Source organism: Corvus hawaiiensis, chromosome 3 (genome assembly GCF_020740725.1).
Source record: "Corvus hawaiiensis isolate bCorHaw1 chromosome 3, bCorHaw1.pri.cur, whole genome shotgun sequence".
NCBI lineage: Eukaryota > Metazoa > Chordata > Aves > Passeriformes > Corvidae > Corvus > Corvus hawaiiensis.
Genome location: NC_063215.1, coordinates 92,079,767 through 92,092,066, shown reverse-complemented (window position 1 = coordinate 92,092,066; position 12,300 = coordinate 92,079,767). Strand labels below are relative to the sequence as shown.

Sequence of the window (12,300 nt, the reverse complement as noted above, 5' to 3'; positions counted from 1 at the left end):
GCTTGTAAATTCCCAAGTGGCTGCTTCTTGCCAAGTACTCCTCTGTTTAGATGACAAGTGAAGCAGTTCAGATAGCCTCAATGCAGACACCTGAAAAAGATTCCATGTGTCCAGGCAATGATACTGGAGGCTGCTGCCAGAAAAAAAGGTAATGGAAATTTGCTTCATTCTGCAGTTCCTAGAGATAGTAATTTTTTAAATTAGACTTCTTAAAAAGTTTCTCTAGCCTGATGGAAAAGTAGAGCATCCTGTAAAAGAGCAGGGGGGGGAGTAGTGTGTTTTCTGAACTAGTATTGACAAGTCATCTCTGATCTGAAACATGACTTTCTATACCATACTATCAATTGAATATCATGTGACTACAGGTATATTGATTCTGTTACAGTGTTAGAGTACATAGTCATATATTGGGTACGATCAGCTGCTTCTCTTCAGTGTTTGTTTATAACTGCCTTAAAAATACTTGGAGATATGCCTTATTTGAAATTAATCAAATCAGGTTGATTTAGGAAGGTGGTAAATGTGTGTTAGCAGTAAGGAAATTACTTTCTAAACAAATGGACCCTGTTAAATTTTAATTGCCTTTACATTTCTAAGTGCTGTTTGTCTTAGTAGTAATACAGTGCTGTTACTGAAGTAACTTTGCTAGTAATTAGAAGCAGCATCTTAACATGGAAGAGACAAAGGGAAAAAATGTTCTAAAACTGTAATGGAGATATAATAGTAACTATGTATTGTAACAATTCCTATTTGGAGCCTTCAGTTCCTGTATTACTTAAATTACTTCTTTTGAAAGATTGTGTGTGTAGGCTGTGAGTTGACATAACAGATGCTTGAATTCTCTCTTTCCAAGCTGTGTGCTTTGCAGTAAACATTAAAATGCCTATAGCATCATAACTCTTAATATTTGGCAGCTTGTACTGCTGGTTTCGTTATGTTACCAATTTGAACATGCTGGTGATTTTATTGTGGCGTTGAATGACCTCTTTTGCATTTAATTTAACTCCTGATGTATATAAATTTAGCAAGTGGTAACATGGCTAAAAAAAGCCACAAATAGATCCAAGTGTCTAAGTAGTGTGGCAGAGAATTTATGCCTTCTGTAACTGTCTGCACATCAGCAGTGGCCAAGTTTTTTTTTTTTAAATCTGCTGTGATGATTCAGTTCTAGTGCATTTATACCTGAAGACTTACTGTTAGAAGATGAGGAGGAACCTTAGAGAGAGGAGGTCCTTTCTCTGATCACTGGTATCATATATAAAGAAATAAAAACCCATTCTTATTATTCTTTCTAAATTTGATACAGCTTGATTTCGGTCACTGTCAAGCATACCAGCACTAGTGAATTCTTGCTGTATTTTTTGTACCTGGTGTACTGAAGTACTGTTATTTTGATATTTTTTTCTTATTTTTCACCCCACTTTGTGGAGTTTAAATTCCTTCTAAATTTTGGATATACTCATGGTCACACGTAGGGTTGTGTGTATCATTTGTAAGAGAGGGAAAAATGTGATTAGTTGGCATGTATGTATTTTAATGACTTAATTCCCCTAATAGACAAAATGTGATGCTGTTGTGCCTTTGAGAATCCTTTGTGGGATATTTGTTTTAAATACAGGATCTGTCCAAAAAGACATGTATAAACCAGGTTTAAGCTTTTTTTTGCATCAGAAACAGCAGAAATTTAAGATGTGGTGTTGAGGATAAAAAATTCCTAATTGGCTTCAATGATAGCAAGACTTGGTGCAAAAGCTGATCTGTTCTAAATGCATTGGTAGCCAGTAGGAGGTAGGGTGAGGTTCTCTACCCAGATAAATATTAATTTTTGAGGACTCTGGCTTAAAAATCACTGAATACTGTTCAGAGAGGAATTAGTCAAGGTAGCCAGATAATCTGTTCTTTCCTCTTGTGACTGTTTCATACGAGACACTCCGAAGGATATTAATCTTTTGAAAACTATCAGACTTTGACTATAACCTACAGCTAAAGCATCTTAAAATTTTGTAGCTCAGTCACCTTTGCTATCTTAGTAATGAAATTATACAATTATGTCAGGTTTCTTACCTCTCTATCCTACAGTGCAATGAAGTTTGTAACAATGGAGTTTCTTTGTTATCCAAAAGCACGTACTTGCTACTGAATTAACTGATCTGAACCATGTTGATTACTCTGATTTTGCTAACAAGTGATTCTGTAGGAGTTTTCTATGGTTTTGTGCTTAAGCTGCCATCTTTGAAAGGCTTAACTAGAAAGGGCTAAGCCTTTTCTATTGCATAATCAACAGAGAAAGTTTTTATTGTCAAGATTTCTTCTGAATTCGAAAACTACTCTAGTTTGCTAACACCTTGCTCTTCTAGGGAAAGGAGTGACAGACTCTAGATGCTCTTTAATAGTGCTCTAGTAGGTAGAGTGGATGAGACTGTGAAGTGAGGTGTGGTTTAGGGACATGCTGATTTGGCCCAGAGGACTTCAGAAGAGATGTGCCTTGTAATATTATCAGGTGACAGGTGTGGTGGATTCTATCTCTGAACATCTGACCGGTGCTCAGGCTGGTTTTGTGCAGATGGGCATTTACAAATTCTAAGTAGTCTACCCATTGTGGTTGTATTTTTTTAAAACATCAGTTTGAAAGCTAGATGTTAACAAAGATGACAAATGGACAGATATTTTCAAACTGACTCATTAGGTATTGCTACCCAGGTATTCTAGCTAGTAATGTGATATTAAATTTGCCTCATGGAGAAACACTGTAACAATGTGCTCAAATGATAGGCACTGCAGTAATAGTAAACATGATCTTAGGTTTCCCATGCATATCACTTCGGTGTGTCTGAACTGAAGTTTGAATCCTCATCAGGAAGATGAATGATTGTAGACCCTGCTCTTTGCATCAAGGGAAAACACAAGCCCATATAGAATACAAACACATCTCTTTCTCAATCTGTGACTCCTGGACTGCTGTGGAAGGCATAGTGTCTATCTAGAACTTTACTTTACTGCGATTATGTAAGGTAAGATAAAAGCTAGTTAGAAACTGTTGCAAGCTTTTCTCTAGAAAGTCCTAGCAGCCCCAATAAACATGTTTGTTCAGAGTAAAAGTCCTCTGTTTGCAGTGCTTTGTTGTTTCAGTTGAGGGGTTTTTTTAAAGAAAACTAACATATAAATGGAATACATTTTAACTCTTGAGGGTACTTCCTTCTCCTTAGTTCAGCTAAAGGTCAGATAGCTGAAAATGAAAGTGTTTTGTACTTGGGTGTTTTTGCTGAAGCGTGTTAGATGGCTGTGCTCTTCAGCCTCCTCTCTTCCTAAAGCTGTCTGTTTGCAAAGCTGCCCAGCATAACTGATGGAGATGATTCCACATTTCTCTGCTTGAGTTGTGCTAAGCATTACTGTGATCTGTTACAGAGGAACAGAGGAGTAAGTGCTTGCCAGTGATCTCCCAGCAGGGAAATGCAGATTGTGTACGTGCATTCTGAATTCCAGTAAGGCTGGCTTTTGTTCCTTCATCTTCTGCTTGTATAATTCAACAAAGTTTGATTTCCTCATCAGCCAGATGCACAGTCTCTGCTTCAGGCATTCACTTGTACCAGCGTAGCTCTCTGTGTGTCTACTCAGCCACAGGGCATGGAGCGAGAACAGGCTGCTGAGAGCAAATATCACTTAAGCTACCATTGCTGCGAAGATATCCACACAGCCGTAATGTGAATTTACTGATCTAAAGCTAACCTGAAAGTGAGTCACAGAGAATTTCAGAATTACAGAAGTGCAAATATGTATTAAAGACAGGTCTGCAGGAAGAAGGTTTAGAATATCGTTTGTAAGATGTATCAAAAAGGAGCTTTCTGATGCTGTTGATTATTTGTGAGGTGAAGTTTAGAAGTATGGACCTAATTAGAATGCTAAGTCCATGATATTATCAAGCTTTCAGGTGAGTGTGAAATACGGGTCTACCAGTGTACTCCTGTTGGGAATTCATCATTTAATAGTTTAAATTACTAACTGGCTGTAGAAGTTTGAACTGCAAACTTCAACTTGCTGAACTAAACTTTGGGACCCCAAGTAAATTTATTTCAAGGCATTTAGCTTTTCAAGAAGTTCTGGGTTTTACTTCTAAAACACAGTGGAAGGATACTTTTGCAGATTTTTTCAAAACCATAATATTAACTGCTTCAAAAAGGATAAATTGCTTCACAGAGTTTTTAGTTTTGAACTTTAGTTAGTTCTCCTTACTTTAACTGTTTAATGTGAATGTTTCAGTGCAGCTTCCATGTTTGAAAAGGGGGGAAAAAATCACCAAAAAACCCCACACCCACAAACCCACAAATCAAGACTTTTTTCAGTCTTGGTTGATTCACAACAGAATCACAAATCAAGACATTGTTCAGTCTTAGTTCTGTATGGAATGAAGAACCACTTGGCAAACGTAGAGAGAATTCATTATCCTTTTATTACAATGGATTAACAACTCCCTCTTTAGGGTGGAAGTTGTACATTGTATCAAGTAAGCAAGCAGAAAATAACTCCTGGTTTAGTTTTGGCTTTGTCATATTGGTACAATAATATATATAGGTACTACATGAATGTGCATTCCCCTGGTATGTGCTCTCACCTTCCCCAAAAAGTCAGGTAGCCCAGTGAATGCCTCTTTCAAGAAAGGGATGTTATTTTAGGTTTGCTCTATGTTGGAAACATGCACTTGGTAGGTTGCAGTTTCCTAGCTAACCTTTGGCATACACTGCTGCTCTTTTCTTTCTCCCTTCTTCTGTCTTTTACTTCTGCAAAATCTTTTAGTGTGTGTGTGTGTGTGACCCAGTTTACAGTTCTGGGGGACAATATTGGCGGTGGTGGTATTGTGCTGTCATAGGGTGGATCAGGGCACATCAGATTATAGCGCTTTCTGTTGATGTTCAGTCAGTGAGTTGGTTTGTTTGTTTGCTTGTTTTAAAGCAGCAATGATTTGGTTATCCATGAAAGGTCAGTGTTCAGGTCTAGCTGGTTGTGAGGCAGAATAAACACATTGTTTTTCTGGTACTTCTCTGACCAGAGTCTGGAAACTTGCAAAGAACTGGATGTTGTAGTGGTTTTGTTTGTTCTGAACATTAGGATTCAGCCTGAGGATCATTAGTGCTTTGCTACCAGCATTATTAAGTGTGTATTTGATCATCAGGAAAACCAGCATTTGATGCCTGCACTCTGTAATATAACAAGATGGGGTTCTTCAAATCTCTCTGGACTGTGTCTTTTTTAATGTGCTTCTTTTGGAATATTGAGTTTAGTTCTTTAGCAGTGAATTACTTACGATGGCTTTTGGTCTTACCTTCTGAAGAAAGTACTGTAAACGTGGTTAAATTAAAATGTTTTATTAGCCCAGGAATATTTAAGTTTTTCTCAGTTAAAAACTATCCTACTGTACGGTGCTGGTGACTTAGTAGCAAAAAAGTTTACTGAACTAACTCAGTCCTACTAAAATATTATACATAACACAAAGACTTAAGTAGCCCAAATAAAATGCTTAATACATCTTGTAACTTTGTTAAGCCTTTAGTAGGACACATTCAGCTTTATTCTTGTGATGTAATTTATGATGAGCAATCTGGACAAGATGTTTACATTTGTGTATTGTGAGCATTTCTGGCACTCAAATTATTAGGAGCCAGATATAATGGTTTGTTACCCCAAAGCTCTATAATGAATCTAGATGTCTTTTCATACTGAGGGGAAAAAAACCCATGCAGCTGATTTGGAGAGGTAAGGGTTGCTACTGTGCAGATTAAGTAGAAGTAGTGTCCCTTCTTCATGCCATGTTCAGTGGTGGACCCTATATCTTAGGGTGCTTTTGTGTTTTGAGACACTGAATACTGCTTTCCTCACTTCTGAGAAGTGAGATAGAGTACATAGAATTTGTGTAAATACAATGATATTCTGAGGTAAATGCTCTTAGCCCAAAATACCTGTTTTTGAATCTGCCCTACTGTAAGCAGCCTTCTGGCTAAAAGTCATCCCTGTCTAAGGAGCGTTCTCACATCTTCTGTAGAATCTGGGAGGTCTCAAGGTTCTTGCCTTGAAAAGCATAATGCTCATCTTCCAAGGGCTGCTTTTGTAAGTTTGCCACTTTTAAAGGCCTCTGGATTAACATCAGAAGCACTGAGGCTCCTGAGCGCTTCCAGGTGCAAACACCTTGTACCCCTCCTCGCTAGGCGGGGTCGTCTGAAGGTGGGAGACAGTGCGTGGAGGGAGCTGTGTCCTGGCCACGTGTTCTGTGTCTGTGCCCTAAAACCCCGTGTGTTTTAGAAGAGGCAGTTAAGCTGTTTCACAGAACTCTGTAAATCTGCCCTGGGTGTGTTTCATTTTATTCCCTGAAGTTCCTTGATGTGGAAACAACTTTTTTACTGAAACTTTGTTACCTTTTGGGGAGAGCTTTTGCCTTGTAGTCCAATACAATGTTTTAGAATACTTTTTCAGGGTTCATTAATGATTTAGTGGGTGCTGCTTAAGGTGTAGTTACACAATACTTGAAACAAATATGAATTGGCAGCATCTCTCAGTTCTGCATTTTTGTCGTTGACACTTGGCTGATCTGGCATTTCCTAAGCTGTTTTGGAGACCTCAAGTGACAGGAAATAATTGACTTTTTCTGGATTAGTTTGGTTCCTTGAACAATCCATCCTGTTGTGGTGCATAAGAAGAGAGGATGCTGGGGAAAATACAGGGCTTGCAGCAGTGTAGAGCTACAGGCATAAAACTTACTGAACTCCTGCAATTCTTCAAAAGGTGGCAAAGTAGTCCTTCTGAGCAATTTTGTGCTTATGACACTTTTTAGTAGTTGAAAAGCACTGTTGAGTGTCTGGAAGAGGCAAGCCATAATGAAATGTTGTAGCTCCATTCTTCCATCAGTGGGCTTAAAGTCAAGGTAGGTCTCCTCTCACTCCGCTCATCAGAGTGCTTTTATCAGTTTAAAATTTTCAGTGTCACAATAAGGCTTGTACTTCCCTCCTGCCCCAGACAAAGCTGGCTGTTACCCAGAGTTTTTCCTTCAGTAGTTCCTTCTACCAGTGTACTCTTAAGACAACTTCTGTTGTCTTAACAGAAGACTTAAATTCTGTAGTCTTAACTACATATTCAATCTTATAAACCACTGTCTAGTGGTTTATAAGATTGAATATGTAGACCCTGATCCATGAAGGATTTGGGGCATTTGTATGCTGTTCAAAACAATGGGTAGATGCTGTTGTTGATCTACATATCTGAATTGTTAGTTATTTGCTACTTCTACATTTTAAGCTGAATTTCTGGTTAATTTTATAGGAACTATTTTTAAAGAAATGTAATGATTCCTATTTCAGAGGATCTGAAATACTTTTGCAATTGAAGCTTATTGCTTTTGTTTTAAACTCTTGTGCATTTTTACATCTAAGGAAGCTGAATAAAGAGCTCACAAATTACACGTGCTGCACATGGTGGGTTTAAGTCTTGTCAAACACTCAAGGAGTGTACTCTGTCATCTGAGTAGGTGAATAAAATTAAGACAGCACAGTGATGCTAGCAGGCATGCAAAAGCTATTCCTTCTGTTACTAATTTAGGGACTTGAATGGCAGGTAATAGGCTGATGACTTTTTAAGTGCTTGTCAGTGTTGGTGAGGGAAACAGAGAAAAATATTAACCTGATTCTTTGTTATCATAAATCTTGAACATGATGTTTAGAGTGTTTACGGAAAGGTCTTTGCACGTCCAGGCACAGCTTTAGTTCAAACACTTCTATTTAGGAAAAAGTTGTATTCATGAAAGAATTCATGTACAAATCTGTTGTATACCATCTGGAGTAGCTAACTACTTCCTTTGTTTCTTTCTAGGAAATACCAAAATAAAGCAGATGTTGTGTCCTGTACTGTTATCTCAAGATTTTGCAAGTCATTCTGTTACGTGCTTCTTGGCAGCAGGAATGTAAACTAATTCTTCAGCCCTGAACAAGAACCTTGACAAGGTTAAAATTACAGGTAAGAATGAATTCTGCCACTTCGAAATTTGTGGGAATATGTCATTGCTTTTACTTTGACTGTGTTTTTAATTTGTAATTGACTATGGATTTAATGGAAGTTTCTGAACAGGTTGGATAAAATGATGTCTTTTCTTCTTTAAATGTATTTGAATTTTGCTTACTGTTATTTTTTTAACAGGGAGGAAATAAAATTTCAAATATAGGTTCTTTCTGTTGCAATACAAAGCACTGCTAATAAATGAGGGGCAGGGAAATGTAATTTTTCACCACCTAAAATGTCTGCTGAGCCAGATTTTGGAGAAGTTTGTGTTCTCACACTGTACAGTGTCAGTAAAAGTCATTAAGTGTTTTGCCCACTGTGATTGAGATCAGTTTACTGTCTGCCTGTGGCTTTTTTCCCTACAAGGTCTGTATTTCCTTAAATGCACTAACAGCAGCAGTACTACTTAAATTACCTGTTTTAATCAGTTACAGAAAATCTCTAAATTTCCTGTACAAGGTTCCCTGTAGCTTCAGCTTTTGAATCACCTTTTCAAGGATAAAGGTTGATGTCTTTTTTTCCAGGTCAGTGAAAATGTTTTGGCTGCTGGTTTTCTGTCATTAACTTTATCTGATGACAATGGAGAACTCTTGTCACACTCTGTCACCTTCTTCTGAACTCGTGTATAGGGAACTAAGAGTCAATGTTCTTTGAATCCTTTTTTAAAAAAGGATAATGACAATGCTATAAGACCACAGTAATGGAAAAAAAACCCACATCACCACAAATACCTGTCATAGAGATTGCATGTTTTGGGTTGTCTGTTTCTGAAAGGTTTAGTTCTGTTTTTAAACCGGGACTATGTGTTTTGAAGACTGTCTTTGAAATAGCTTTATTGCATGTGTCTGTTTTCAGAACTATGATCAAGTTAAGGTTTTTCAGTCTTGATTCACATTTTGGTGTCTTTGACAGGAAGAGTTGCTTGCCACATTTCTGTAGTGACAGGCAGGAGTCCGGACAGTGGGTCTGAAGCAGTCCTGTCTGTCTTACTCTGAAGTTAATAATGCATAGGTTGTAAGTCAGTGACAGGTTTGTGCCAAGGAGGTGGTGTTGGTTGTTCTGCTGCTAAAATAAAAGAAGGGTTCAAATGTGGTTTGTTTTGAGGTTTTTTGTTAGTGTTGTGTTGATTTAATGTCTGTGCTTATTTTGCAGTGATGTAACGTGTTGTAAAAAGGCACAACCCTTCTTACATTGTGCAAGTCACACTTAATTTGAGTGGACCTTTAGCACTCATCCAGCCCAACCCTTGTGTCTGGCTTCCTCAGATTTTTGTGTGAATCAAGAAATCACCCCTCAATTATGTAAATAAAGGTTTATTGGTTTACTGTGGTTTTGCAGACCTGCTGCAGAACACTTATTCTGGTGTTTCAGACCTGTTTAAGAACAAGTCATTGATGATATGAATAGGTGATTCATTGCTGCCCTATTCTCACAAAAGCATGTCTGAAGCTTTTTGTAAACAGACTTTGGAAAAGGTAAGAAAAGTTGTCTTAAATGCCTAAATTTAGAGCCAGGGAGAACTCACTCCTAGTGACATAATGTATCATGCTAATGAGTAAAATTCTTCAGTTTTATACCCGTAGTGTAGTGGATAAACTTCGGTTCTTTTTCTTCAAAATCTGAGGTGCTATTTCTGTAGTAAAAACCTGGCTGCTGTTTGTTAGATTGATGATTGAAAAGGAGCAAACTAAATTTAACTCAAAATACTTGGTGTTTTAGTGAATTTAGAAAACCAAATCAGCAGTTCTACATAGAAATAATTATAAACTTTATTTGCGAAGGATCACTTTTATGCTAAGTTAATGCTTTGTCGTATCCAAGTGCCACATGTGCATCTGTTTTGAACAGCCCAGTAAAGAAATGAGAACGTGCTTATCGGCTACAGGAAACATGAGCAGATACGGACAAGGAATTTCAGAAAATATCATAGGATATAAATTTTGTCATAGCATGGTCAGTAGGGATAGGCAGCAGGACAGTGCAGGCTTCCAGGTGATATAATAAAGGCATGCTGAGTTGCAGGGTTTGAGTTAAGGACAAAATGTAACTTCAAGGATAATATGTCTGGACAGGTAATACCTGAATTGACCAGCTAGGCCCATTTCACTGAAGTGCCACTGCACCAAATTTCTACTCCTAGAAAATGGTACAAGAGCATGAATGGTGACTTAGGCAGAGCTATATTTACTTTTAAAGACTTTAGCTTTCATTCTTTTCAGCCTGGGCAGGTGCTGGCAGCAATAATGTGCTTTGCATTGTCTGGGCCCAGTGTTGTTGTATTTGGTGAACCAGCCTGGGTATTTGCCTATGTTATGTATTATTTTTTGTGTAGTTACTCTGTAACTCTGATAAACTGTTTGCAGGTAACAAACAGGATTGAATTTCCCAGTCTTTGTAGTGTTTGGAGGAAGCCTTGGTAAAGAACAGCTGAATATGTTACCTGAAAACCTAAAATGTGTGACATTAAAGATGACATTGACTACAGTAGTCTCTTTCTTACTGAGAATGACACTGCATACTCCTTCAGTTAAGTCCCTAGCAGCAGTGCTAATCCAAGATAAGGGCTGCTGATAATCAGAAGTCACACAGGCAAGCACAGGGTTCTGTGTAGCTAAGAAAAGCACTGGATTTTTTTAAAGTTTTCATTTGGCCGCAGAAATTATGTGAAATTGACTTTTGTGACTTAAATAAGAAGGAAACTGCATGCTAAAAGTTCTGTGGCTAAAAAATACATCAACCTGGTAACTGATGACTTTGTAGTGAGTGCTGTGATTAGAAAGCTAGATTCGGAGTCCACTTTCAAGGTTTTTGTGAAGTTCGTCTTGAATGTCTGAGGTATGGTCTCTAACTTTGTACCTATTGAGCTGCATTCCAGAAAAATAAGAGGCCGCAGCATAAAGTATGCAATTTGTCCATGGGAGACAGATGGTTGCCACATAAGCTGAGCTGGAAGATCTGTAGTTAAGTAGCATCATCCATGTTTTAATAAGGTGCGAGAAAGCAGACTATAAAATTAATCTCTGAAAGGATCACAAGCTTGTTTTTCTGGTGTTAACAACATAGCTAGAAAGGTTATAGCCCTTAACCTAGCTCCTGGTGCTCCTTTGTATTTTTTTGTCTTTTCTGTTGAAGGTTACAGCCCCCTTGGATCTGGTGTCTAAGCTGCTGGCTTCCAAACCCACTGCAGTCAAAGTCACAAAGTTTCGAAATACTAAAGCTAACTTTGCACTTCTTCAGTGAAACAGTTCAAAGAGTAAGGGCAAAAACATCTCAGCCAGCAGTTCTGAAAGAAAAGAAATTGCTGGCACAATGTAGTGGTGAGTAGCTGAGGCAGAGCAGAAGTGGTAATGTTTTCAGGTAGTGCTACTGACATTGAAAATAGATGTGAATCTACAGCATTAAATTACTCCTGTGATTGTTTTGTGCCTCTAGACCAATTCAAAATAGCTGAAGTTCATTCTCAAATCTTCATCTCCTTTGTAACTTGCTGGTTTAAAAGTAGTGTAGTGGGGGAAAGGTGTGTTTTGTTTATCTTTGTTATTGGGTTTTTTCCCCCTAACTGTTATAACAATAGAGATGCTGAAGTTAATTTAAAAATTACAGCTGTAACTCCTAGGCATGTATGCTACCTGGTAATGGGGATGACTTGCAAAGTTTTTTGAAATTCCTGGTTTAGAAGCCTATTTGGCTTCTTTCACAACATCCTGGCAGGAAAAGTTTTTGGTAGGAGGCTCTACATTGAAGTTTTATGTTGATACTTAATTTCTTTCTGTCAGTATTGTTGGTCAGCTAACATCCTTCCTAAAGGCAACACCCACAGCCACAGATTACCTTAAAACAAATCAAAATCCTCCAAACAAATAAACCCTAGGAATAGTAATAACTCTTCTTCTATGTAGTTCATTTTTCAGTGAAAGTAAAATATTCAGATCTTATTCTTAGGTTCAGTCATTTGTTTGACTCTGACAGTATTTGTGGCTACATAGTTAGAGTAGCTGTTTACAGCCAAGCTTCAATAGCTACTGGCCTAATGTAAATTCATGTAGTGCCAGTATTTTTAAGGTCAGTAAGTTAGAAGTAAGACCAAGTTTTCTGGGATCAAAAATCAAAACTATCTGCAGTGTGTGTAGACACATGTATTGCATAAAGTCTGTATGTGCACGTAACATATACTAGAGAGACACTGCAAGATGGAGACAGAGGAGCTTTCTACCAAGTCTAAAGTTCTACTTTTTTTGCTTAAACCGGAGAAGTTATTTCTTC

The 12,300-nt window shown here is 37.8% G+C and overlaps 1 protein-coding gene across 3 annotated transcripts in view; it reads left to right on the top strand.

Annotated features, from left to right (window-relative positions):
• Positions 1-12,300, top strand: part of PPM1B (protein phosphatase, Mg2+/Mn2+ dependent 1B) — a 61,510-nt gene that overhangs the window by 17,262 nt on the left and 31,948 nt on the right. For all 3 annotated transcript variants that reach the window (XM_048297103.1, XM_048297098.1, XM_048297099.1), the window contains exon 2: positions 7,852-7,995. The gene's annotated coding sequence lies outside the window, so the exon portion shown is untranslated. The remainder of the gene's footprint in view (positions 1-7,851; positions 7,996-12,300) is intronic.